At 32.4% G+C, this 26,361-nt stretch overlaps 1 protein-coding gene across 5 annotated transcripts in view; it reads right to left on the bottom strand.

The window, feature by feature from the left end:
- The window catches only part of LOC145260542 (adenosine 3'-phospho 5'-phosphosulfate transporter 1-like), a 114,816-nt gene that overhangs the window by 41,871 nt on the left and 46,584 nt on the right, over positions 1 to 26,361 (bottom strand). The window contains exon 1 of one of the 5 annotated variants that reach the window (XM_080118762.1): positions 23,617 to 23,687. The exons of the other annotated variants lie outside the window; for them this stretch is intronic. The gene's annotated coding sequence lies outside the window, so the exon portion shown is untranslated. Of the gene's footprint in view, positions 1 to 23,616; positions 23,688 to 26,361 lie in introns of those variants that run through there. 5 annotated transcript variants of the gene reach the window in all.

Below are 26,361 nucleotides of genomic sequence, written 5' to 3'. Positions count from 1 at the left end.
TGCTGATAAGACGGAGGCTGGAGACTGTGAAAAAACTGGTGACAGAGTACAACCTGTCCGTAGACGTAGTGCTCGTCACCTCGGACTACAACCTTGCCGACAAGCTCACTCGGGTACCACGGAGATGGTATGAGGCTATGAAGAAAGAAGCTAAGCCATTGCCTCTGTGTGCTGCCTCCGTTGAGGAGGACGAAATCAGGAAGATACATCACGACAGTGGGCACCCCGGAGTACAACGGACCTACTACTTTGTGAAGTTGGCTAGACCATCAATACCAAAAAGCGCAGTAAGAGCAGTGGTCAGGGAGTGCCAAACATGCCAGTCCATCGACCCCGCCCAAGCCAGATGGCGGAAAGGACAGCTGGGAGTGGACGCGACCTGGAGTCGGTTGGGTATGGATATAACCCACTACGGCAGCCAACACTTCCTCACACTGATAGACTGCGGGCCAACGAGGTTCGCGATTTGGCGCCAATTAGCGAGGCAGGATTCCACCAGTGTCATCCACGAATTGGAATCCATATTCTACGAAAGGGGGCCGCCTGAGGAGATCCTCACGGATAATGATACGGCGTTCTGCAGCAGGGAATTCAGGCATTTTATGGACAACTGGGGGATCCGCCTTCGACACCGATGCGCGTATGTGCCGAGCGGCAACGGCATAGCGGAGCGGTGCCACCGAACCGTGAAGAGGATCGCGGCCAGGAAGAAGTGTACGATCGCGGAGGCGGTTTACAGATACAACACAATGCCTAAGGACGCCGTGACTGGCGGCAGTGCGCCCGCTGATACGATTCATCACTACCACGTGCGCGTCAGGGACGTTGAAGTGTGTCTACCTGACCAACGAGAACCCCAGGGGACGTACCAAGTGGGAGACACCGTCTGGGTGAAGCCACCCGGCGGCCGGTGCACCAGTAGCTTTTGGAGGGGGCGGGTCACTGGCGTCATCAGTGAACAGGCCATACTAGTCGATGATACTCCGCGCCACGTAAGGGATGTCCGGCCCACTCTAAGCGCTGACCAATCGGCGAGCAGTGGAAGTAGCGAGTCATCCGACGATGAGCGATGGATCCAACCCGTGCCCCACAAACCTGGTGACAACTGCGAGCAGTGGAAGGAGCGAGTCATCCGACGATGAGCGATGGATCCAACCTGTGCCCCACGAACCTGATGACTCAACTGCGAGCTCTAATGCTGATGCTGATGCTTCCGATGCCGCTTTTGAGAGCTCCGATGAGGAAGTCCCGGCAATACCCCTCCGCAGGAGTGCTCGAATCAAACGGCCACGTCCGCCGTGTCACGTATGTGATCTGGAGACCAGGGGGGAGTGTGAGACTAACCGTAGCCCTCGGCGAAAGAGGGTCCGTGTGTGCCTGGCGTGCGGAGTGGTGGCTGATTCTGTGGTCGGGGCAGCGGAAGAAAGAGTTCCAAGATGGCGCCTGCCTGCTTTTATTAGAGATGGAATCTCGCAGGATCGCGCGAGATCTCGCGGGGATGCAAATTAGCTAGGCCATCTTGAGGAATAAAAATCGGTCCATTGGAGGTGCGAGGCAGTCGGGTTCTGACGTTCGTGGCGATCAGTACAGTGACCGTTGGGTTCCGTTAGTGACCATTGGGTTCCGTTTCTATTCGTGCAGTCAGCTGAGCTTTGTTAATTACCTTCGCGCCGTGGCTGTCATTGTTTGTTGGTTCGCTGTGTGTTGCCGTGGTTCTTCAGTGAAACGTTTCGTCGCCCACGACGAGACTCCCCATCTCCTACACGTCGGAAACTACACAAGATACTCTTACAAACATTAACCTCATTGTTTATTTTGGGCATACTCAAAATTCAACATTCATAGCTCAAAGTCACTTAATGTATAAATTATTTGCATCTATCTGTAGATAAGATTGTAACAACACTGGAGTGATAAATAATGATTAAGCTTGGAGTGTTAAACATTCTGGTTTTGATGCTGGTGGATAGTACGCAAGTCATATTTTTTTATAACTTTTGAAATCATCACTACATATAATTATCAATAGAGGATTAGCTCTATAATAAGAAATCCATATAAATTAAAACATATTTTATGACCAGGCAATGCTGGGCGGCCTGCTAGTATAATATATATATATATATATATATATATATGAGAATGATGGAAATAATGGAAATAGTATCCGTGGGCTTAGAACTAATTTAGCTGATGTTGAAGCATTTCTCCTAACAAATACCCCGGATATCTTAGCACTAAGTGAGACTAACCTACACTCCTCCATCCCCTCTAACTACTTTAACATGCCTGGATATCTCCCACTCTGCCGTAAGGACTCTGACAGACATATGCACGGACTTGGAGTTTACATTCGTAACACCCTTCCCTTGACTAGAGAAACAAACCTAGAAACGGATGATCAAGCCTTTATGTGCTTTAAACTAATCATGCAACACAACATTAGCTACTTTTACTTTCTCTACCGCTCTCCCTCAACCCAAGACTGCACCATAATAAACAAAGTATCTGACAGCATAGACACAGCACTCTCCTTCGACACTAGCGCCCAAGTACATGTATTTGGTGACTTTAATGTTCATCATAAAAACTGGCTTGGATTCTCTACTTACACAGATGCAGCAGGCAGCGCAACTCATAGCTTCTCTGTATCTCACTCCCTATCGCAAATTGTTACTTTTCCAACCCGCTTCCCTGATCAGGAAGAACAACACGCATCACTATTAGATCTGTTTTTGACCACAGTTCCTGATGACTGTCTAACGAAAGCCGACAGCCCACTTGGGAACGCTGATCATGCGGTGATAATGGTTGAAATCGCCCTAAACTCTAGACCCAAAACTGAAGAGCCAGTGCTCAAAACAACGAGATATTATAAAAAGGCTGACTGGGAAGCAATCAGAGATCTTATCAGAGACGCCCCATGGGGAAATATTTTTTCTCTTCCTGCTGAACAGTGTGCAACCGAGACCACTGAATGGTTCAAAACTGCAATCGAAGCGCATGTTCCCATGCGGAAATTCTATAGCAAGCCCCACTCTCCCCAATGGTTTACTTCGACTTGCGCAACTGCCATTGCCCAAAGGCAGCATGCATTCCGCAGGCTTAACCGACATAAGTCTAGTTCAAACAGACAGAAGTACATAGAAGCTAGAAGTAACGTTAAGAAAGAAATAGCGACAGCTAAGAGGGAATTTACGGAAACCACTAAAAAACGCATCGAAGCACAAAAACTAGGAACTCGTGACTTCTGGAAAATCTACAACAGTGTAGTAAATAATGGGCAATCAACAATTCCTCCACTAACCAACAATCATGAGGTTCTTTGCTCAGCAACCGAGAAGGCTAACATGCTTGCCAGTCGGTTTGCCTCAAACTCCACACTGGACCCTCTAAACCACCCCCTACCTCAATTTCCTATGCAGACAGACGCCACGCTTGACGATCTAATAATCACCCCTGCTCAGGTGCATGCTATCATAAAAAACCTTGACACTCCAAAAGCATGTGGACCCGACCTCATCCCAGCTGTGCTATTAAAAAAGTGCTCAGCCGAAGTAGCTCCAGTTCTCTCCAAACTCTACAACAAATGCCTTAATGAATCTTGCTTTCCGGGCTGTTGGAAAACTGCTTCTGTGGTACCAGTATTCAAGAATTCTGGCGAAAGAACTGACCCATTAAATTATCGCCCTATTAGCCTCCTCCCACTTTTTGCCAAAATATTTGAGACCTTAATTAACTCTGCTCTAGTCCAGCACCTTACAGATTCTAAACTTCTGACCGACCAACAATATGGATTTAGACAAGCCCGTTCCACGGCAGACATCCCTAGTGTAATCTCTGAACGCATATACCATTCACTGGACAAAGCGGGAGAGGGCAGAGCGGTAGCTCTAGATATATCTAAGGCTTTTGACAGGGTATGGTATGAGGGTCTTCTCAGGAAGATTAGATCATACGGTATCACTGGTAGAATACTTAACATAATTAAATCCTTCTTAGATAAGAGAAAAATCCAGGTTGTCCTCGACGGTCGTACATCTAAACAATATGATATAAATGCGGGAGTGCCCCAGGGATCTATCCTTGGACCTCTGCTGTTCCTGATATTCATAAATGACCTCCCTGACAAAATTGACTCTGAGATGGGTATATATGCTGATGACACCACACTCTATAGCAGGCACAACAAAAAAAGAAATGAACATATATCTAAAGTAATGGCAGAAACACTAGAGGATGACCTCCAATCAGTAGTGGAATGGGGACAAAAATGGATGGTCATGTTCAATGCCGCCAAGACAAAACTGGTTTCCTTCAATAATTACAAGAAACCTTCTCTACCACCTATAGCAATGGCCAACGACTCTTTATCTGAGAGTATGTCTCTCAAGCTCCTTGGCCTAACGTTCACAGGAAACATGAGCTGGAACAATTACATCGAGAGCATTGCCAGGGCCGCTGCGAGGAAGGTGGGCTCTCTCTACCGTGCTAGAAAACTTCTAACACCCGAAAGTGTCCTGTACCTCTACAAGGCCACTATTCGCCCATGTATGGAGTATTGCTGTCATATTTGGGCTGGTGCATCGGCTACTAGTCTCTCGCTCCTTGACAGGGTTCAAAAGAGAGTCGCAAACCTGATAGGCCCTGAACTGGCATCTAAGCTTCAGCCTCTGTCCCATCGTCGAAACGTTGCATCCCTCTGCCTGTTCTACAAGTATTATAATGGTGAATGCTCTGATGAACTGCAATCACTTGTGCCCCCACGACGTAAACACCCTCGAGAGACCCAGCAAGCTGCAAAATCCCACCCCCACACTGTAGAGATCCCTAGATGTAAAAGATCTTTCTACTCTAGTAGTTTCTTCCCCAGAACTGCTAGACTTTGGAATTCCATTCCAGGTCACTGCTTCCCCAAATGTACTGACTTGCATAAGTTCAAGTGCAATGTGAACCAATATCTCGCTGCCCAAATCCCTACATAGTACCCCAGTAGATGTTTCCCCTGATAGTAGCCCCCTACACCAAAGTGGCAATGTGCCTTGTTTGGGGTGAAAATGTAATAATAAAAAAAAAAAAAAAAGTATTCCGACAAAATAGAGAAATAAAAAGGAACAAACCGAGTTGCGTTTATCAACGTTTCATCTTTATTTCGAGACTTCCTCCGAATGAATGAGATTAAGAAAACAAAAACACCATTATGAATATTTGAAAATGTTTTATGTGCAAAGTGTGACGCTGTTCTATTTCAGAAACGGAAAAAGACGGAAATCAATTCAAAAAGGAGGGAGGCTTGCGCTGTTAAAGAGAAGGAGATTTTTAATAACGTATAGTTGTTAATGTTTTTAAAAGATATGAACACAGTTAACATTCTTTCTGGAAAAATTATGTCAGTTAAAATTCAAATATAGCTGTGTAACAGAAATGAAATGAGTGTGTTTCTGTTATGTAATTTATTGATTGAGATTATATGTATTAATTATAACAGGAGGTGTTTCCATGGTGTGTCTACAATTAAAATGTTCTTTTAATAAAAGTTTACTTATTAATGGCGTTACATTATAGAAACCTGCACGTTGTTTAATTGTGCTTATTTGCAATAAGCGCTGATTCAAGAAGTCTCCAGCATGGTTTATTTGAAATAAATTTAACTATTTTAGCTTGTTTAAAGTCAAAGGTGTGATTATGCTGCCATGAATGAGAGAATAATGCACTTAGAGAATTGCTATTTTTTATATCTCTTATGTTCAATGAGCCTTTTTTCTAACTTACACTGGGTTTCACCAACGTATCTATGATGCCAATTTTGGCAAGGAATGGTGTATATGCCTGCATTGGAAACTGGTTTGTTTTCAAGATGTTTTGTAGTAGTTTGTGATGTGTTTTGTATGATTGTAATTCCTAGTTTGTTTAGTGTGCTGTAAATTATTGTATCATTGGTGTGTGTAAGTAAAAGAGAAAGGTCTGGTGTATATGATTTTTGATTATTTATCCTGGAAAACATTTGTGTGGCTTTTCGTTTAGCATTCAATATGAAATATGTGGGATATTGCAAGGTATTCAAAGGGAGGTATTTGAATTCTTTGTCCAGATATTCTGGACTGTAAATTCTGAATGCGCGTAAGAAGAAACCAATTATCATACTTGTTTTTATTGTTATTATTATCGTGTGAATAGAAATGTATGTAATCATTTTTGTGTGTAGTTTTGCGGTGAACTTTGAAGGATAGTTTATTATTGGATTTTATAATAAATATGTCTAGAAAAGTTTATGAGTGATTGTTTTCTGTTTCATAGGTGAACTTTACGGAGGGTTCGACTGAGTCTAATTTGTTTTTAATGTTATCTATGTGTGTGTTTTCAAGAAGAAAAATTAAAATGTCGTCAATGTATCAAAAATATTCTGTGTTTGGAGGTAATCTAAATTTGAAAGGACCAGATTCTAGGAACTCTTAAGAAAAGGTAGGCTAGTACTCCACTGAGACGGTCACCAATAGGAAGACTGAAATTTTGTAGAAATTGTTATTGGATTGAAAATAAGTCATGTTAGTTATAAGTCTAATGAACAAAACAAAACATAGCTTTAAAGAAAATAGCCGGCAAAACCTGAGAGGCCCCTTTCATCAACAGACTCATCAGGAGTTAATCGTTGATCATAGAAAAATTAATAAAATATCTTGCAAGAACAGACTTAATGGGTTGTGTGTGTAAATTTTACTGAGGGAGAGGGAAAAATAAAGGAAGGATGGGTGGGAATACGAATAGAATAAAATAAAATATTTACAATTATATAAAATATATATACAAGTGGGAGCAAAGGGGAGAGTTAAAATATATCCCCAAATAAGTCTAATGAGCTAATGAACTCGTTATGTTGATAGAGAGAAGGTCTGCGTAAGAGAATGGAGACTGACTCCAAAATCCACAAATGATTATTTTGAGAGTCAGCTCAATGCAAAATCCTAAAACACTCCATTTTATACGCATTCGCCTACGCTGGATTTTCATAGAGGTGTTGGCCAATGGCAGATTCCAAGGCAGAAGAAAGGGGGCGAGAGCGACAAGGCTTGCCCAATCTTTATTTGCTGGAACATGCAAATTTAAGGAGGTTCAACCTACATAGCAAGGCACTGAGAATTAAATTCATAAACTACATTACTTTTTGTGATGTAAGGTAAACCATCCTTAACAACTAGGGGAAATGCAGACTTTACACCAAAGACCAAACATAGAGCAACAGACAGGAAGCAATTTGACACAGATTTAATGATTCGTCAACCCAAGCACTGACCGGTCTTCCCAATCCAAGGGACCTTTAAATAGACAGGAAACTTGGAGGGACCAAAGAATGCATGAGAATTGTATTTTTTAACTTTATTTTTAATAATATAATCATCCAGAAATACTGATAAAAAAAATTAACATACTGAAACATTTTAGGTTCAAATTGATGAAATATGAAACAAATTCTGTGAGACTATTTTTTCTTTTGTGTAATTAAAATACGATACTCAAAAAGAGACACCTCATTTCATATTGAATATATATGCATTTTGCATATTGTAGCACTTTTTGGCACTAAACATTGTATGCATATGTCTTAGAGTATCGTTTCAAAATTTTTAAAGTGCTTTTTTTAATTATCTGATAAACTAAAAAAAAAAACGTTCTAATTTTTTTTTACATAAAGCTAAAAACCACTAGAGGATAAGTTAGTGAGATTTTCGATTCAACAATGGAAAAATACTATGGCAGGATTAAGAACTATGATTAGACAACTCGACAGATATTTGTTGACATTGAACTTGAAAACAACTATATTGTAGTTTGTAAGGAAGCAACTATATTGTTGCTTGTAAGGAAACATTTCCATGGTAATTCACTTCACAGGTGGAAGGATTTTAGAAAGAAGCTGTTCATAGAAGCTCCATTTGATTTTAGGTATGCAGAGAAAGAAAAAGGAGCTTTTTGCAGTGTTGGTATTAAGAGTTTTTCTGAGGTCTTATGAAGAGGACGGAACTAGAGCTTGAAAGTTGGTTAAGCACTTATATTTTCATTTTTTATGCCTGAAAAGTGTTTTTGGAAATGATAGGTTTGGAAACCTTACTGACTTATTTTCTTAACCATTGAAACGAAACAGATGTTTTACTACGGTTCATATACATTTTCAAGGCCTTCTCCAGACAAAATTCAGGGTTTGTTTTACAATCCACAAGGATTCAAAAAGTGTTAAAAAATAAAATCAAATATAAAACAAATAAATGTTACCATAGCCAATAAAAGTTTTATTTTTATTTATGGCGGCTGCCATTACTCCTCCCCTCTTGTGCCCCCCCCCCCCACCACCAGAAGAAAAAATTAAATTATGAGAACAAAAAAGAGGAAGATTTGAATGAAAGCAAAAAAAAAAAATTTATGATAATTGAAAAATAATTTGACGGAGTCAAAAAAAAAAAAAAAAAAAAAAATTAATACCCAAGGTAATTTTGTAATAAAGGGATGCAACTCTTGTATCCACCATGCTATGCAATTTCAGACTAATATATTTCGATTTTATTTTTGATATTTAAAAAATATTTTAATGGTATTTCTACCAATACTTAAAAATAATTTAATAGTATTTCAATTTTATTTTTAATATTTCGACACAAATTTTTACTGGACATAAAGAATAGAATTTTCAAGAAACTTTCAAGACATTTTTCATATTTCAAGGATTTTTCAAGATTTTCAAGGCAAACGTCAAAATTCAAGGACTTTTTTAAGTCTGTGCGAACCCTGTTTACAGCATATCAACCTATTTTGAGTTATTTAATTTTGAATTCAGACATTTTGATAAAAGTTTTTATATACTTAAAGTTCTAAATATCTTCAAATATTATAGATTAATTTGTTTTGTAGGCAAATATTTGGCAAGTTTCTTGCAGTCAATAAATTCTATTTAATCCCTAGATTAAAAACATTTTTCTTATTTTGAATTCTATAGGGAAAGACTCTTACACTGATGGTGTTAGAAATAAAAAAAACTTTGGCAAATGCAAGCATAGCATCAAATTTAAAAAAAGGATTTTTTTAGAAATGTTCATTCATTTTGTGTAGTGGAAACGCTATTTCATGCTGAAGCATGATAGATGAACTATGAAGAAAAGAGATCTAAAAATTAACCAATGTAACTAAAAATGTCAACCATCTCTACATCACTACCAACTTTCAGAAATTCCATATACAAGGTCAACTGACAATAGAAACAAAACACTAAACGAAAAACTATTAAAAAATAAAATGAAATAAAAACGTTCTTATGAAAAATATGATAATACTCCAGCTGTCGTTCCTTCTTTCAAAAAACTATGACATCTGGTTTGAGAGAAACTAGGTGCTGTGACACCAAGCCGGATTTCATCCAGCCATGAAGAACATGAACAACTATAACAAGTCGCTTGCTGATAAACTGACTAGCATTTCTACAGTTGTTTGCAGATGTTGGAAGAATCTTTGTAGTAGCTTCATTTATCTTTTTCAGAATTGGTTTTTATTTACAATTTCAATAATTTTGATATCACAGCAAAACAAAAACTAACACTAATTTGCATGATACATGCAATCTCACTCACAAAAAATATATCATGTGCGTACATAATTAAAGACAAAATGAAATAATTTTTCATCTTTTTTTCATAAATTTAAAATCATTACTTTTTGAATGAAACCAAATTTAAAATAGCAAATTATCATATTGAACATATAATGTATTTAATATATAAAATTATTATTTATTCTAATATATAAAATTATTGTTTATTTTAATATAAAATTATTTTGATTAGATTTTAAAAGTTGGACCTAAATAGCATTTAAACTCACGGATAAAACTGACTATAACTAGCCACTTTTCATTCGTTATTGTTGTACCATGCTATTTGTTATTGATTTTGATACATAATACTTGCTCCAGTATGGCAGTGTAGTAATATAGACATTCTTAAATAATAATTTTCAAAGAAAACTCCGCTAAAGAGAATAACTCTTACCAAAAGAACAAGTGTTATTCATCCTAGCTATTAGAATTTGTTATTAGCTTTTAATATAGGCATATTTATAAAACATTTTGAAACTAATGAATCTTGAGAAATGCCACATCATACAGCTAATATTATATAATTTGATCAACTTTGTTAACCCGTTTTATCAAAAGATAGGTTTAGATCTGCAATGGACAAAACAGAGGGTTGGTTAAGGTTTATTTTGACAAAGTCTCTTTAAAATCTACCAAAAAATCAGGTAATTATCTAATCGATATGAAATCTTCACTGATTATTAAATGAAGAATGAACTTTATAAAGATACAACTTTTTTTCATATTAGATATATATTTTTTTTTGCCTAGATACTTGCCTCTTCATTTGTGGTCACTTTTACTCTTAGAATAAAGAACATATGGATGGGGAGGGGGCAGATGAAGATTGCAGAAAAATAATAAAACAATAGCTGCACTTAAAATTTTGGGATTGAAAATCAGAATTTTGTATGTGTTTAATTTTTTATCTTTTGAAGTGTAAAATTTGGTGATTATGCTATAATCATTATCTTTCAGATTAACATATAAAAAATATTTTTATTATTTAAAAAAATATTACTTAAAAATAGTGTTTTTTAAATAATGAAAATATTTTTTTTAAATCTTTATCAAAAGATAAAAAATTTTCTTTTAGAAAGCCTAATTTTGCCAATAAATAGATAATGCCTTGAAGAATCGATGTCAAAAAAGAAAATATATATGCCATTGTGGAAGTTTAAAAATTGCAATAATGGTTTCTGCAATTTGTCGTTTACAAATCATGAATTACAAACAGTTGTTATCTCCATTTTCAAAATTACTTCCAACATAATATTGAAGGTATTTCATCATAAATGGTGTTTGGAACCATAAATTAATTCAGTTATTTTAAAAGGTTAAAAAAAAGAAGTTGTATTTGCCTGTTTGGTTGCATTAAAATTTAATAAGTCATGAAAATGTTTGAATATTTACACATATCTAAGCTTCCATACTTATAAAGACTTTGCAATCCATGATAGCACCGTGCCTTAATGTTTGGACATATGTTTCCATTTGTGATAAAAAATTGAATTATTTTAAATTCAGGTACTTATAGTCTAATATTTTTGCATATTTTTATAGCAGATTATCCTAAATTTTATTTAGACATAAAAAAATTAGTTTAATTGATTAAAAAAATTTTTTTAATATTCAAATTTTGTTTGCACCTTCAGCTAAAACTTATCAAGTATGTTTTTTCGAAAAATTAAAAATTCGATTAAAAATTTTAAAAAAAATATGAATTCAGAGTTTTATCCTTCTGAAAAAAAATTGTTCGGAAATAAAGGATTTTAATAGATTATTAGTTTAAATAAAAAAAAAAAAAAGCAACTTGTTTTTTCTTGATCTATTGGCTGTTGCCAGTTTATATTATTTTCATTAAATATGGTTGTATATTCATATTATTCAATAATTGGGACTACTATTCTCACCTGAGTGCTATTTTCAGAACGTTTTCATCACTGTTAGTTTCAACCTCCTTCAGGTGTCTCTTGTAAAATTCTGGAATCTGCACAAAATTTTAAATTTCCGTCAGCCATCACTGGGTAGAAGTCCGAAATCATTCGCAATTGTATTTTGAATGTCGCTTACACTAAGAATTGAACCATCAACCTCCAAGAATGTGTAAGTTTACAATTGAATTTTACCAAGTACTCTATCAACTATGCCATAAGGACCCGTGGCATAGTGGGGAAAGTACTCTCTGAGTTTGACAAGCTACACTGGAAAATATTGGACGTTACATCAGTCGAAATGTGAAAATAACACTCAAGATGAACACAGTAGCATAAAGAATAATCCAAATAATCAATCCTCATCTAAAAAATTCGAGTATGTGATTGTATGTATTTTTTTTTTACTTTATATAAAGTCTTGTTCTGTTTTTAGTTGAAATTTGCTCAGAATTACATCAACCGAAATGTAGTCCGAAGAATCCAAATAATATGAATAATCAATATTCAAAAATTTAGAAAAAAAAACGCAATGTTTGCATATTGCAAAAAAAGTGTTTTCCAACATTTTGAAGTGTTAGAATGCTAAAGTGGGATTCCATGTTTACGGATCACAAGATTCTGTGCCGCATCGCAAAAAGTTCACACAATTTGGTTGCAGCAAAAGGAGATTAAAAATCTCTTCCATGGTCAAGTTCATCACGAGTTATGAAGCTTACACACCAATATTAGACCAAAAACATTTTTGAAAAGAATCAGAAATCATCTTTAAAAGAGAACTTAAAATAAGTGTATGAAACAGGACAAGAATCCTTCAAGATAATGTACATAAACAGATCAACAGATGATCACTATTAGGTTTTTATTGTCATACTCTTATTAAATAATCAATATTTTAAACAAACATCAAAATTTATATGGGTGTCCATTTCTGACATGTTTGTATATAAGTATATATTAGTGGCCTGGCAAAACCACAGGGGAGATAACCAAGCAAAAAACTCTAAGCAAAATCAATTCCAAAGCAGCAAAACTAAAGCTGGCTTACCATGACACACACACATACATATATATATATATATTCACACACACACACAAATGTAGGCAAATTTGTGCATATGTTATTGGTTTGAAAATATAGGTTATTTATTACCAATTGGCATAAAATTCTAACCAAAGAATAGCACTAAAACCTTCAAAAAGCCTGCAAATTTTCATGTAGTTTGATCTCATAGAACCAAAGATGAGCATTTGAATATTCAATTTGGCTACGAGTGTATGTATATATATATATATATATATATATATATATATATATATATACACACACACACAACCAACACCACCATTTTTGGCAATTTTATAAGTTTGAAATTTAAGCAACTATTGATCAGAATTTAACAAATGAAGGCTTGTTGGAAAGCTAATGACCTGAATTGTATAGTGGGCTATGTGACATTAAGGAGATCATCCATTATCCAGAGCCTATTTTTGGCACATTTTACAGCCATAAAATGTTTCAATCATAGTCATTTGTTTTCCTAGTTTTGCATATGCATTACAAAATATCTGATAATTTCCCCAAAACCTCTGGCCTTGATGGAGAGGAGACTAAAACTTGCTATTTTGGTTTTCATACATCAAGTAAATTTCACAGTGTATAAGTCTTATTTGATACTGGATATATTCATAATGAACCCTATTTCCAAAAGAGGCGAGATATAGCATTAGAAATATTTGAAATCAAGTCTCCATTTGCTGTAGATCATTTGAAACCATAGCAGCAAGTTTTAGTCTCTACTCCATCAAGGCCAGAGATTTTGGGGAAATTATATATATATGTATATATATATATATTATATATCTTGAATGAGGATAAAATCTTTATGAACAGACAGTGAAATAGAATAGCTTTGAATACAGAAGAAAAATGTAACTGAAAGATTGTGTTCACAAATGTTCAAATTAATAACCATTATCTTCAAATGCCCAGACATCATATATATTACAGAAGACAAGTACAACATCAGTACTGTCGATTTTAAATTCATAGAAAAAGGGCTTCTTTTACCAGATTCTCCTCGGTGTGTGTGTGTGTGTGTGTGTGTATATATATATATATATTTTTTTTTGGGGGGGGGGGGGGTATATAGTGGTTTCATATGTAGAATTTTAAAAAATTGAACATTCTGCAATAGTGATTCTCTACTTGTATTAGATCTCTAACACCAGCATTTTATTCTATAGAGGTCTAAAAATAAAATTTTATTTTTATTTTATCTAAAAATAAAGTGGGCACATAGACCTCTGCAAAATTTATTTCAATAGTGCAATAAATTTTTCTTTGCAAAATATAACCAAGGATAAATTTATTTCAATAGTGCAATAAATTTTTCTTTGCAAAATATAACCAAGGATAAATTTATTTCAATAGTGCAATAAATTTTTCTTTGCAAAATATAACCAAGGATAAATTTATTTCAATAGTGCAATAAATTTTTCTTTGCAAAATATAACCAAGGATAAATTTATTTCAATAGTGCAATAAATTTTTCTTTGCAAAATATAACCAAGGATAAATTTATTTCAATAGTGCAATAAATTTTTCTTTGCAAAATATAACCAAGGATAAATTTATTTCAATAGTTCAATAAATTTTTCTTTGCAAAATATAACCAAGGATAAATTTATTTCAATAGTGCAATAAATTTTTCTTTGCAAAATATAACCAAGGATAAATTTATTTCAATAGTGCAATAAATTTTTCTTTGCAAGATATAACCAAGGATAAATTTATTTCAATAGTGCAATAAATTTTTCTTTGCAAAATATAACCAAGGATAAATTTATTTCAATAGTGCAATAAATTTTTCTTTGCAAAATATAACCAAGGATAAATTTATTTCAATAGTGCAATAAATTTTTCTTTGCAAAATATAACCAAGGATAAATTTATTTCAATAGTGCAATAAATTTTTCTTTGCAAAATATAACCAAGGATAAATTTATTTCAATAGTTCAATAAATTTTTCTTTGCAAAATATAACCAAGGATAAATTTATTTCAATAGTGCAATAAATTTTTCTTTGCAAAATATAACCAAGGATAAATTTATTTCAATAGTGCAATAAATTTTTCTTTGCAAGATATAACCAAGGATAAATTTATTTCAATAGTGCAAAAAAAAAAAAAAAAAAAAAAAAAAAAAACATGTAAAAAAAATAGATAGAAACAATTTATACAGAAAGAGTTTTCATTCACTAGTTTTAAGATTGGATTTTTTTTTTTTTTTTAAATGTAAAAACTTAAAACCGTACATGAAGCCCACCACATTGATGAGCAACTCCTTTTCTTTAAGATAATATTGTCTATGCATATAAAAATAGTTCTATATGCATAAAAAAAAACCATCGGCATTAAAAAATGGCTGGTCAATAAAAGTAGTTAACTAACGCAGGAGAAAAGATTAAATTCAGTTTACATCCTAATTCCATCCAAATCAAAATATAATTGAATTATCACAACGGAATTTCATTTCATTTCCACACTGCACTAGCTGGTTTAGAATACCTAATTGTATGGCGTTTTTTTATATTTGAGTATTATGTATATATATATAATTTAATGTCCAGATTATCAAAATGATGACAAGTGTAAGACCAATAATTTTGTAACGATTTTGGGGAAGGTGAGCAAATGTAAAGCATGACTTTCCTATTTTAAAAATTTACTTATTTTTTAATTAAGGGCCATTTACACAACCCAATGAATTTAACGTTTCGTTTGTTTTTTTACTGAGAAAAATATCTACATGTTACTGGAGCAGAACTGCATTGTAACCAAACTGAAGAGTTGTTCTATGAACTCTTCCATTAAATTTCACCTTAGCATAATAATTAGACTGGAACAGACGGCTTATATAAAGAAATCTAGTCATCTATATATGAGGAAAGTTGATAGGATTTTATGGTAAAAATAGCCAAGGCGCCCAAACACTTAAGAGTTTTAAGTTTTTAAATAAAAGGAACAAATCAATTAAATGAATAATAAATACTTAAAAGCAGTAATTTACTATACATAATATATATATATATATATATAAAATACATATAAAATAATATATATATAATATAACATAATATAACATAAAATAACATATAAAATAAAATATATATATATATATATATATATATATATATAAATATGAAACTAGATATCCAGGCTAAATAGAGCACACACAAAAGAACAGGTCAACCAGAGGACAAATAGGCCTTTTTCCAATAAGTGCATGCTCATTGGCTGATAGGAAGGGCGCGGTTGAAACTAGACAGCTGATTGGTTAACTAAAATCTCAATAGAAGATGTGTATGTAAAAACGACAAACAACCACAAAATTCGCGCATAAGCTTGAAGAGTCCTAGAATGGATGAAATGTGGAACATTCAGTGTAGCTTAATCTCCAGATATATTTTATAACTTACTATAATATATATATATATATATATATATATATATATATATATATATATATAAAATGTAACTCTTGGTTCGTTCGCAATTAATTGTCTAAAAAACCACTGGACAGATGGCTTCCACGTTTTGGTATATGTTTACTGTATCCATGTGTGTTTTTATATATTTCTTTTTAATTATAACATTATACTTAATTTTTCTATGATAAATAGGTGTTTTTCTTTGTACCGAGAGGCCATTTGTTTTATTTAGGGACAATTATTTATTACCGCTTCCTGTCACGTGACCAGTGTTACAATTTAGTGGTTTTCCTGCTAGATCTGGAGATTTCGTTTGCAATCTAGCGGGGAATTCTAGAAAATCTGGAGATATTTGGCACCCACACACCCGCATTAGATTATTAAAAAATAAAGAAAAGCGCTTGAAAATACTTTGAAACATAAAATAAACTCATTCATGTAAGTAAAAAAAAGTAGCATTTATTGCCTTTGGTAACAATTATTTATTGATTATTTGTTTTGTTTTTCACCTCTTTTTCGACTAACCATTCTTAAATCTCACTATAAAATCGATTTTTCCAAGTACATTTTAGGTGGGGGGAGGGGCATTCCAACCTCCGAAGTTTAGTTTAAAATACGATCTAAAAGTGTAAAAAGCAAGAAACAACAGCAAAAAAAAAAAAAAAAAACTTATACCAATACAGTAGAATATAATTATCTACCAACCTAAATACTTTTAATATGCTAAAACAAAGTTTTTTGTTTTTTTATTTTTCTAATTTCAAAATATGTTGCACCATTATTGTGATGTTTAATTTGCAGTATATTTCAATTTAACTTTTATTATAAAAAGTTTGAGTTTATGATTTGTTTCCTGCAAAAAAAAAAAAAAAAATACCCTCTCTGAAAAAAAACAGGCAAAACTAGCTGATAAAATATCTGGGGAGCTAACCACTTCAATATAATTCCAGAAACATATTGTGAGAAAACGCGGAACATTATTGAGTTCTTTTTTTGGGGGGGGGGATTAGCGATTTTTGAAAATTTCAGACGATAAGTTAAAAATCTAGCGATTTTCTGGAGATTTCTTTCTCCTGATCTTGCGGGGTTTTTTTAAATCTCAGTTGACAACATTGCATCACTAAAAAAACACTACAGGCTTAATGTAGACAGAATGTGTTTACAATATCGTTAAATTTTCAATGGGTTTAATTACATGATTATTGATAATGTAACCATGTGATTGAAATTTAATTTAAATTAACCACACAAAATGAATGCCGACGCTCAAAGTGTATACACATTTTGACTCCTCCCTTTACTTAAAAATTCACCAAAAATCAGGAAATTAATAAATTCTAATGAAAATTGCAGTGTTTTTCAAATAATGGTCACAGAACATAATGAACGAATTATTTTTACTTAACTCTTAATTTGTTGGGGGGGGGGGGAATGTGATGTTGGGGCGCGCACGCCCCAATATCACATCCCCCCCCCCTGCTCGTACCCCCAATGTACAAAGTAAAATCTTCGGAAAATGTTAAATGGTGTTCTAATTGGTAAATGTTGGTGCGTTACTTACGGAAAATTTGAAAATTCGATGTTCCAGGTAAAAAAAAAAAAACAGATAAATTACCCCCCCTACTCCAACTTGGTGTGCTTTCCTTTTCTTATTTTATTTTTTTTTCAGCTAATTTTAAATTTTCCACCCAAAAAGCGCTATAATGTATTTTTGAAAATTAGAAAATTCTATGTCCTGGAAAAAAAAAATCCCCTCCCCCCAACGTAGTTTGCTTGGTGAAGCCGTCGTTTATGCTACAGCGTGCATCCGCGTAGCATAAACGGAAGCTGCAAAATGGTGGAAAGAAGTTCGTGGGTTCAGGGGTAAAGACCATGCAAACGGTAAATTTGCCCTAAGTTTGACTATCAGATTCGTTGTCAGCGACCTCAATTACCTATAAAAAAACAAATTAGAGTGGTCGGTGTTCTGTAGTAGCGTATCTGGATATTTACCTTTTTTTTTCTTGCTTAAAAAAAATAGCATTAATACAGTAAGTTAGGTAAACTGACTTTTTCGTTTAAAAATGGAATTATTTCCGTTCGTTATTAACTTTTTTTTTTTTAATAAATATTTTGTGTTTTATATACATAAAGTACAATTGTTGAATGTTACTGTTTTGAATATATTCGTTTTGGGGGGCACAATTAAAAATTTAGAAAGATTAAAATGAAGCGAAATTTAAGTTTCCATTCCATTTTTACAACAACCGTAAAACAGTGCATACTCAGCAAGTTTTATCGTAATTTATAAGCATATTGAAACACTAAATCAACATTTTATTTTTTTTTTTTGCATAATTAATGATGGAAGTATTTTTCTGTTTATTTTCTGAACATCTGTTAAAAAAAACAAATAATTTGTACATTCTCTTGAAAAAAAGAATCAAACTTTTCTCTACTTTCACATGTGTTCCATTTTAACAAACTGAGCCACAGTAACGCGTGTACCCGGCCACGCGTTACTGTGGCTCAGTTTGTTAAAATTGTTAGTATACTAGCTGTACCCAGCCTGTGTACTGTGGCTCAGTTTGTTAAAATGGAACACATGTGAAAGTAGAGAAAAGTTTGATTCTTTTTTTCAAGAGAATGTACAAATTATTTTTTTTTTTAACAGATGTTAAGAAAATAAACAGAAAAATACTTCCATCATTAATTATGCAAAAAAATAAATAAAATGTTGATTTAGTGTTTCAATATTATGCTTATAAATTACGATAAAACTTGCTGAGTATGCGCTGTTTTATGGTTGTTGCAAAAATGGAACAGAAACTTAAATTTCGCTTAGTTTTAATCTTAATTTTTTAATTGTGCCCCCCCCCCAAAAAAAAAACGAATATAATCAAAACAATAACATTCAACAATTGTACTTTATGTATATAAAACGCAAAATATTTATTAAAAAAAAAAAAAATTAAAAAAAAAAAAGTTAATAACGAAAGGGAAATAATTCCATTTTTAAACGAAAAAGTCAGTTTGGTATATCTTTTTGTTATTTTTTACATAAGTCCAGCTTACCATTCACATTGGAAATGTCGATATTTATAGGTTGTCGGGTACGTTTACAACGAATAAACACTCCAATCTAGTAGATCTATCAGAATTTTTGTAGGAATTTTTTACACCCCTATCATGAAACTGCGAATAAAATATAAAAATCTCGTAATTTCTCGTTTAAAAGTGGGTTGTTTATTTTCTTTATGGATTATACTTCCAAAATAAACTATTAAAGTTGTTTTAAAAGTAATAGAAATATTTTTTTTTTATTTTTTAAAACACAGTAATGAATTTTCCAAACTCAATATTTTTCAATTTTTAAACTTTAAAAATCTATCAAAATTTTTCTATTGATTCTATTTTTACGATATTTTCAGAGTCAATCTGAAATTTTATGCTCTTTCCAATAAACCGAATATAATATTTTAGACAAACGTTTTTTTTTAATTCACGCCCCCCCATTTTCAAGTGTCTATTGAAGAGAAAAGGTCAATAAGTAATATATTCAAATTTAAACCAAAAAACGTAGTGTTTTTTTAGAAATTTACCTGTAAAGTTCGAAGTTTAAAACCTTTTTTTTTTAACCACGTTGTTTGTTTTTTCTTTTGTTTTTTTTTTATGAAACCTTGGTCCTTTAATTGAAAACAAAATTAGGGCTTCAATTACATTTTTCGAGTAGTTATAAGCTTGGAAAGACAGGGGGTAGAATAATTCACGCCTCCCATTTTGAAATGTCTATTAAGAAATACATAATTTATTCACCAAAGTGTTATATATCACAAATTGAAGAGAAAAAGTCAATAAATAATATATTCAAATTTAAAACAAAAAAGTAGTGTTTTTTAGGAATTTACTTGTAAAGTCCGAAGTTAAAACCATTTTTAAAAAAAAACATGTTTGTTTTTTTTTTTTTTTTTTTTTTTTTTTTAATGAAACCTTGGTCCTTGCTCCTTTAATTGGAAAAAAAATTAGGGCTTGAGTTAGATTTTTCGAGGAGTTATAAAGCTTGGAAAGACGGGTTGGAATTATTCGCTATTTTTCACGAAATTTCGGACAAATCTATCAATCTACCCATGTTAAGAACGGCTTTCGGAATAGACACCCCTAACCTTGCCAGAATACCCGAAAAGCTATAAAAGTTGACGCATTGAATGTGAACGATGAGTTGGACGTAATGTAAAAATGTACCGAATTTAAAAGAGAACGAAATTCAAATTTCTGTTCCATTTTTACAACAACCGTAAAGCAGAGCATTCTATGCAAATTTTACCTAACTTACTGTATTAATGTTATTTTTTTTAAGCAAAAAAAAAAAAAAAAATTAGATTTGGCTATAAATTCCTAAACTCATTTCACCCTAAATAATTAAGGTGGCTGAAATAGGAATCTAATTGAATCTTTAATTTCCTGAATAGTATGCGAGAATTCATTTTTCTTCAAGTTATATCAAATTCATTAATACGGACTTTAGGGGCTTTTTTCGTAATGTTACTGTAAAAATTATTTTTTATTACGATGCTTTATTTATATAAAAAAAGCAAAAATAAATTCTTGTGTTTTTTTATTTACTACTGAAGACCATAACTTTAGTAAAGGTATTTTTTGTTTAAACAAAATAAAACATTTTCACTAAAAGTAAAAATAATTAGTTCATTATATTCTGCGATCATTATTTGATAAATACTGCAATTTTCATTAAAATTCGTTAATTTCCTGATTTTTGGTGAATTTTTAAGTAAAGGGAGGAGTCAAAATGTGTATACACTTTGAGCGTCGGCATTCATTTTGCGACCACGTGTGGTTAATTTAAATTAAATTTCAATCACATGGTTACATTATCAATAATCATGTGATTAAACCCATTGAAAATTTAACGATATTGTAAACACATTCTGTTTACATTAAGCCTGTAGTGTTTTTTTAGTGATGCAATCTTGGCAACGGAGATTTAAAAAAACCCGCGAGATCAGGAGAAAGAAATCTCCAGAAAATCGCTAGATTTTTAACTTTTATCGTCTGAAATTTTCAAAAATCACTAATTCCCCACCCCACTCCCAACTCCATATTTTAATTTCCTACCATAAAAAATTATAAATATAGTATATTCAATATATAAAATGTTCCGTGTTTTCTCACTATATGTTTCTGGAATTATATTGAAGTGGTTAACTCCCCAGAAGGCTTACATATTTTATCAGCTAGTTTTGCCTGTTTTTTACAGAGAGGGTATTTTTTTTTTTGTAGGAAACAAATCATAAACTCAAACTATTTATAATAAAAGTTAAATTGAAATATACTGCAATTTAAACATCACAATAATAGTGCAACATTGAAATTAGAAAAATAAAAAACAAAAAAACTTTGTTTTAGCATATTAAAAGTATTTAGGTTGGTAGATAATTATATTCTACTGTATTGGTATAAGTTTTTTTTTTTTTTTGCTGTTGTTTCTTGCTTTTTACAATTTTCGACTAAATACTTCTAAATAAAGCAGGGTTGCTTAGATTGTATTTTAAACTAAACTTCGGAGGTTGGAATGCCCCCCCCCCCACCTAAAATGTACTTGGAAAAATCGATTTTATAGTGAGATTTAAGAATGGTTAGCCGAAAAAAGGTGAAAAACAAAACAAATAATCAATAAATAATTGTTACCAAAGGCAATAAATGCTACTTTTTTTTTACTTACATGAATGAGTTTATTTTATGTTTTAAAGTATTTTCAAGCACTTTTCTTTATTTTTTAATCTAAAATTGAGGATGTGTGGGTGCCAAATATCTCCAGATTTTCTAGAATTTCCCGCTAGATTGCAAACGAAATCTCCAGATCTAGCAGGAAAACCGCTAAATTGTAACACTGGTCACGTGACAGGAAGCGGTAATAAATAATTGTCCCTAAATTTAAAAAAATGGTGTATCGAGACAAAGAAAAACACCTATTTATCATAGAAAAATTAAGTATAATGTTATAATTAAAAAGAAATATATAAAAACACACATGGATATAGTAAACATATACCAAAACGTGGAAGCCATCTGTCCAGTGGTTTTTTAGACTTTTAATTGCGAACGAACCAAGAGTTACATTTTTATATATATATAGATTTATAATGCAAAAAAGGCAATATTTTATAAATATGTAAAATTTTCTTCATTATTTTATCTCAAAATTCACCAAAAAGTAAACAGATGATTATTTCATAAAACAAATGATTCCACAAAAAACAGAAAAAAGGTTTTTCCTTGAAGGACTCGAAAGTACTCGCATCAGATTTTTTTTCAGAGATCAAGCAACAAAAGTTACAATTAATGGCTATTTACATTACTCGAGTTGTACTCATCATCACAGAGGTATTATACATGATTAATGTAACTTCTTTCTTTTTAAAATCACAAAATATTTGTTATATAGAGCACTAACAGAGTTCGTGACAATTATGTAACGGAGATAACTAGCATCAACTAAAGAAAAACAAGCTATTTTTTTTTTTTTTTTTTGCAAAAGATAATTTGAGCCACTAAAATAATCGCTCTAGCAATAAAACAATTTCCAGTAAAAAAGACCTCGTCTTCACAAGAGCATATTCCTGGAACTGAAAATGAAAAATGCTAAAGCAGTTTACAAAAAAATTATATATATATATATATATATATATATATATATATATAATCCGATCCTGCAGTTTGCTAAATTCTACCCTTTGATGAGGGGAAAGTATTTCTTCGAAACTCCACAGATTAAGGACTATCCACTTAGTGTTTTCTTTTCAAATTAAATATGTTTTTAACTCTTTTTCAAAGTGTTTTTTTAACATGTTTTATTAACTACTTGTTCTTATATATATATATATATATATATATATATATCGGTCTACTTTTTTTTATAATAATAAATGCCAAAGCAATTGATGATTTACATCATTAAATCATCATTAAATCGGATAATTGTAAAATAAAATATGAATGAATCAAAAACATTTTCTTTTTTTTTTTAATTGTATTATTTAATTCTATTGTTTTTCATTTTATTTAGGTAGTTTTAATTTTCTTGTAATTAAATGTTTTTTGGCAATAACAAATTTGTTATTAAAAATTATTCATTTCAGAAAAAAGTTAAAATTTTATTTAGAAAGGGCGTTTTTTTTTTTTTTTTTTTTTTTTTTTTTTTTTAAGTGAGTAAACATTTATCATCAGCTAGTTTAGAAAACAACTTTTTCATTGTTGGTTATTAGAAAGATACACAGCAAAGAATATACAATGGACCAGGTGTTCACTCCACTAGAAATTATAGAATTAAATTGAACATTTAGTTCAATTTCTGGGACTCTGCTGTTGTGGAGACAAGTTTTTTTTTTGTTTTGTTTTTTTTGTGAAATTGTTTTATTGTTCGATAGATTACTTTAGCATCTCAAATCATCTCTTGCAGAAAATGCTTATTTTTGCTTAGTTGATGCTGGTTATCTCCCTTATATATTCGTCTCAAACTCCGTTAGTGGCATTCTATAGAAACATTTCTAAAGTAGAGCGAAAAGATTCAACTTACCTTGTAAAATGTTTCCAATATAAAAAGAATTAAAAAAAAAAAAATTCTGCCTCAACAAATTTTACAAATGCAAACGAAAAGGGAATTTTATCAATTTATACTCAGGTAAATTTTGAGAGAGAGAGAATGATTGGATATGGTGTATGACATCACTAATATTGTATTTCAAGTGGGAGGAATTAAAATGTATTGTTTTATGACACAGGTGATATCAGTAGATTTACTAGATATGCAATTCAGGAAATGGAGAGAGAGAATAGAGAGCGATAGAGGAGGGGGATAAAATTAAAACCTGTATAAATGCATTATTGTGATAAGTAAATAAACTAAAAACTGGTTTCAAATATTCAATACGAACGCACTTTAGCAACAGCTGTTTCGTCGTTTGATTACGTATAACTGAAGTCCGCACCTACTAAATAGCAGAACATTCAAAGAAATTATGTTGTTTTTTAGCACCAGGGATTCTATTTTTTAAAAAATGTGTGTAGGCAGATTTTTTCAATTAATATTTTTTTAATTTATTTTCATTTTCTTATAACTAAAACTTGATTAGATTTCATTTTTATATTGCGATTAAAGAAAAAACTTTCACTGAAATAGTTGTTTGGCTGTTGGTTTTAACATATCAATTCTTTTTAAATCATTTTAGGCTAAAAGTGTGCAATGCATGTTTTATACATAAAAGGTTTGCAAATGAGTTTGAATGCAAATGTTAAAAGTAACTTATTAAAAATAGTAGTAGACTGTGTGTTTGTGTGTGTGTTTGTCTCTCTGCCTGAATAATGTATGCAAGAAAATAAAATAAGCATGTATTTTGGATACAAACCTCTTCACGCTAATTATTGATAATCAACAAGTTAGCCAAACAGATAACCCCTTAAAAAAAATTATCATTAGGCTTAGAACTGTTTATATAATCCCTAGATAATAATATCTACGATTTGGGAACATGCGTCTAGATTTAATTTACATCGAGTTTTACACAATTCTTGCTATTTCGGCCCCTCGTGTTGATTCGGCTTTTTGTATAAAAGCAAAACTGATGTGAAACTAAGGTGTAGTTTCCATCCAGAAAGCAATGGACGTTTGGTCAATGTTGGTTTCACTGTCATATCAGACAATTGCTTTCATTTTGACACTCCCCTAATAAAGGGGGAGCTGGTTTTCCACAAAACAAACCCAATAGAACTAACCCGCAGTTAAAATTAAGTGCGGAATTTCATTACCTTTGACCTAATTAGATTCGCCGCTACACCTGCCATATATAAACGTTAAATTGAAATTGCTTTCAGTTACTTTCCTTTTTTAAGAGAACAGGTTACTCACCAAGTTTTTCGCCTCAACATTCCAGGCTTGATCCTACCTATGAAAACCTTTTTTTTTTAATTTTATTTTATATTATTTAATTTTTTTTTTTAATTTTATTTTATATTATTTTTTCTTCTTCATCAAGTTCGCTGTTTTTGTTTTTTTTGTTTTTCCGATTTTATAAATGAAGTTTAACATAGGGTTTGGATCTAACCAAACACACGCCTACAAAAAACTTTTTTTTCATTGTTTTTTTTTTGTTTTTGTTTGTTTTTTAATATTTGTTTTCAAGCCTACCTTCCTACCAAAACTTTTCTTTTTTGATCTACCCCCCCCACACACACACACCTAAAAACATGCGGGCAATGCCGGGTACCCCCGCTAGTCTATATATATATATATATATATATATATATATATATAAAAGGCAAAATGCACACAAGAGTTTTTGTATGTCCTAGAAAGGCTTGGGGGGGGGTGTTACTATCGCTTAGAACTTCTTACATACCCTGTAGATCATAATATGCACAAATTGCGAACGTGAGTCGCAGCTAGATTTATTTACATCGAGTTTTACATGATTCTTGCTACTTCGGCCCCTTTTGTATTGATTCGGCTTTTTCATAAAGCGAAACTGGTGAAACTAAGGCGTGGTCCCAGCCTTCGGGCCGGGAGAGTCCAGAAGCAATAGATGTTTGGTCAATGTTGGTTTTCATCATCATATCAGACAATTGATTTCATTTGGACACACTCCCCTAATAAAGGGGGAGCTGGTTTTCCCAACACGTTGGAGAAACAAAACCAGACAAAGTTGGGTAAAAAAACAAACTATCCCACAATTAAACATTAAGTGCAGAATTTACTTTCCTCTGACCTAATGACATTCATCGTGCAGCTGCTATTTATAAATGTTAAATTAAAATTGCTTTCAGTTACTTTCCTTTTGTGGGCTAGCGATTAACTTATCCAGTTTTTCGCCTCAACGTTCCGGGTTCGATCCTACCTACCTACCAAAACCTTTTGTATTTATATTTTTTTATTTTTACATCATGTTCGCTGTTTCTTTTTTTTTCCCCCCATTTTTCAAAAGAAGTTTAACATAGGGTTGGATCTACCCCCCCCAAAAAAAAAAACACACACACCTAAAAACATCCGGGCAACGCCAGGTACCCCTGCTAATATAATACTAAAATGACTATATTTTTAATGTTTATTATGAAAAAATTTGCCTTAACTATAAGATTGAGGTTAACATAAAAACCTGAAATTTGGAAGTTTCTGTCTTTTGGGTTATTTAATTTACTTAAGCTATAATGATATCTTCAAGATATATAGCTTGAAAACAAAATTCCGTTACTTATGACAGTATTTTTCACTTGTCAGAAGCAACATACCAGTTTCAACACTTATCTGCTCATCTCTTTATGATCGTTC

The sequence above is a fragment of the Euprymna scolopes genome, chromosome 36 (assembly GCF_053919585.1).
Source record: "Euprymna scolopes isolate OS-2025 chromosome 36, ASM5391958v1, whole genome shotgun sequence".
Taxonomy (NCBI): Eukaryota; Metazoa; Mollusca; class Cephalopoda; order Sepiida; family Sepiolidae; genus Euprymna; species Euprymna scolopes.
This window is presented reverse-complemented; position numbering and strand designations above follow the sequence as displayed.